This window comes from Meleagris gallopavo, chromosome 4 (assembly GCF_000146605.3).
Source record: "Meleagris gallopavo isolate NT-WF06-2002-E0010 breed Aviagen turkey brand Nicholas breeding stock chromosome 4, Turkey_5.1, whole genome shotgun sequence".
Lineage (NCBI taxonomy): Eukaryota > Metazoa > Chordata > Aves > Galliformes > Phasianidae > Meleagris > Meleagris gallopavo.
In genome coordinates this window covers 70,237,431-70,240,743 of record NC_015014.2, presented here as the reverse complement: position 1 = coordinate 70,240,743, position 3,313 = coordinate 70,237,431, and the positions used below count along the sequence as shown (strand labels likewise).

Genomic DNA, 3,313 nt, shown 5'->3' with positions numbered 1-3,313 from the left:
TTAAGTCTCCAAAACAGGACCAAAATAAAACAATAGGAAGTGCCACAGTCTGTTATTCATAACAGTTCTCCAGCAGTACTTGAGAGTACATTTGAAACAGATCTACTTCTCTGCATTCTCTGCATGATTTTTCCAGTGCTAGGCTTTACATTCATCTTTTAAATACACAAGATTGTGAATAGGGCTAAATAATGCTTTAACAAAAGCCTATAAATAACCAATACAAAATACATACAATACAAATCTCTGATCTGTTTGTTCTACACATAGTACCTGTATTTATATTGCCTCTCGTGCTCCACAAAATTACTCAACAATGATAGCTAAAAGTAAAACTGAGCTTTTTTTTCTGATGTTCCTTCCTCACCCAGAATCACAGAATCATTAAGGGTGGCAAGGGCCAATAAGATCACCTAGTCCAGCCCCAGCCCATCCCCACCATGCCCACTGACCACGTCCCTCAGTGCCACATCTCCACAGTTCTTGAACACCTCCAGGGACAGTGACTCCACCACTTCCAAAGAATATTTCCTGTATTCATTTATTTAGAGGTCAGATGAGTGGAAGATGTTATGAACTAAGATATGCACTTTTACAGTGCATCTGCTGTATCTGAGCACCATCAGCCTGGGCTCCACCTGATCTTTTTTTGGAAAGATTTCCAGATTACTTCCATCTGAGAAGGGAGTTTTTCCACAGCACGAGCAATGCTCCAGGAATTACTCAGCATATCTCCTGCACGGGGCTGGAAGCTTCGGAATTCAAACTCCACAGTGACTGGATCATAAATCGTAGGATCACAGAATAGAATCATATAATATTCTGAGTTGGAAGGGACCAACGAGGATCACTGAGTCTAAGTCCTGGTTCCATATAAGACCATCCAAAATTGAGGCTGCATGAACACCCTGTTACAGAATTTACTGCTGAAATATCTGTAATTCAATTTTCTTTTCAATCAAGAACTTGATGGGTACCAAATTAGCAATTTAGATGAGCTGAACACTTGTTAAAATAAAAAGCTAGCGTGGCTGTGGATGCCTGGACCGTGATTCTGAAAGGTGATGTGAACCACATTTCCAGCAGTCTGATTTGCTTCAGACATGGCAGATGGATCCTGCAGGAAATGAAAGTGCTGTGCCTTCTTTTCTGGGAAATATTGTTGTTATTCTTAAGCATTACTCTTTTGTCTTTTTTTCAGATGGTCTATTAGTAGCAGGGATCTCCCTTGCTTGTACATCTGGTTAATGGCCTAGAACATCATCACTGTTTACAGTTATTTCTAACAGGAACTGAGATCAAAGATCAAGTTAATGGAAGAAAGAACAATGCAAGATGAGAGCCAGTCCTCTGGTAGGAGGGTCTATATTCAGCCCTTGCAGAGCTTTGTTTGTTAAGTATTTTTCCATCTCTGACTTCTATAAGCCAGATACTCTGATCTTTATATCAGCAAGCTTTGTATTTAAAACTATATCAACTACATTAAATTGGGGCATATTTTTAACCCACCACCCTTTCAGTTCATCAAAACGCCATTCTACCTGGTGAGGGCTGTAACACTGCCTCCAAAACACTGTGCTTAGGCATCCTTCAGCTGTGAGCTTGGACTTGAGCTGAAGGTTGCATTGTCTTCTGGGTTCCTGCAGACAAACAAATACAGGTTGAAGCAGGGGAAATAATTTCTCATAGGGATCTAACAGCTTCTTGAATCCTTACAGACTAGATAGGCTTAGCACTGAGCTCATATTTCTGACTATATGGCAGTGAATTAAAAAATGTGTATCTAATATAAACAGGGCTGAGGTACAATGACTGATGTGTGTTCTTCTATTTTCCTTTTCTTTTCTTTTATCCCAGCCGGGGTTTAAATTAAACCCATCACTTCCACATATTTGAAGGGGGATTTATAGAAAATGCACTTTTCATGCCAATTGTGCATACACCCATTGAGAATCAACAGTTACAATTACTTTCTGAGCCTGCACTGCACCAGTGAAGCAGCGCCATGCCTCCTTATCAACACACATGCATAGAGATATGGTTCTCTGTACATTTTTTCAGTGATGTCAGATCCTGGGTGTTGTGTAATGCCTCAGATTTCATTTGCATGCATTTGTCCAGGCCAGCATGAAGGTGCAGGGGGACGGCATAGGGTCAGCAGCACTGGAGAGCTGTACCCAGAAGTCAGCGCAAACAGAAGCAGCCACTGCTACATTCCACCTGTTATCTCTGGGAGTCAGCACTCTGTCTTCCCCCTCCAGCCTGCCCGTGAGTCCTGGCAGCGCCAAGATAACATTCTGCTTCAGATCTGCTCACACCAGGTTATCGATGAAGTTAGGAAAACGAATACCTTGAAGAGGGTGAGGCTAAATTTCAGTTTGCTTAATTTATGGGCCAGGTCTGGTCTAGCACAATGCAAGTCCAGCTGTTGGTGTTCTTTGTCATCCAGCTTTAGACGATGCCATTTTGCTAGGGCAAGCACGAAAGAGGGGGTTGTGAAGACTTTGCAGGCAGGCAGCAGTGGCTGACTGCCGCCTTCTCTGGTTACAGCTAACAGCACATTCTCACCAACTCTCTCTGATTCTGTTTGTTCACAGGCCCGGGGCAACCGGAATACCTCTCTTTTGTTCCATGCTCCTTCATCACCACAGCAACAAACGGGCAAATATTATTATTTTTTTTTTTTCAAGTTTTCAAGACCACACACACACACAGAATGCAGACAGTTCAAGCTGCAGGTTGAGCACATTAAAACTCTGGGATTAATCTGTAACCTCGACCATGGCCCAACTCCATCCAATGCCCATTGGAAAATATCTCATAGAATCACATCTGGGGCTGCCCGAGAAAGTGAGTGAGCCCAAACATAGAACTATGGAATGGCTTAGCTTGGAAGGGACCTGAAAGCCCACCCAGTTCCAACGCCCTGCCATGGACTGGTCGTCTCCCACCATATCAGGCTGCCCAGGGTCCCCTACAACATGGCCTTGAGCACCTCGAGGGATTAGGCACCTGCAGCCTCTCTGGACAGCCTGTGCCAGGGCCTCATTACAGAGGGTAAGGAATTTCTTCCTAACATCTAACCTGAATCTCCTCTCTTTTAGTTTAAAGCCATTCCTCATTTTCCTTAGATAAGGAAAATGTAAAAAGTTGGTTCCCTTCTGCTTATAAGTTCCCTTTAGGTAGTGGAAGGCCACAATGAAGTTTCCCTGGAGCCTTCTCTTCTCCATACTGAACAAGCCCATCCCCCTCAGCCTTTCTGCATAGAAGTTTTCCTTTGATATCTTCATGCCCCCTCCCCGTGCTCACTCCA

General features: G+C 43.4%; 1 long non-coding RNA gene across 1 annotated transcript; it reads right to left on the bottom strand.

Moving 5' to 3' along the window:
- Positions 1-522: 522 nt before the first annotated feature.
- On the bottom strand, positions 523-2,604 carry LOC116216630. Its single transcript, XR_004159773.1, has 3 exons — positions 2,351-2,604; positions 1,542-1,640; positions 523-908 (listed from the first exon to the last, which is right to left on the bottom strand). It is a non-coding gene; the product is annotated as an uncharacterized LOC116216630 (long non-coding RNA).
- Between the last annotated feature and the right edge of the window lie 709 nt (positions 2,605-3,313).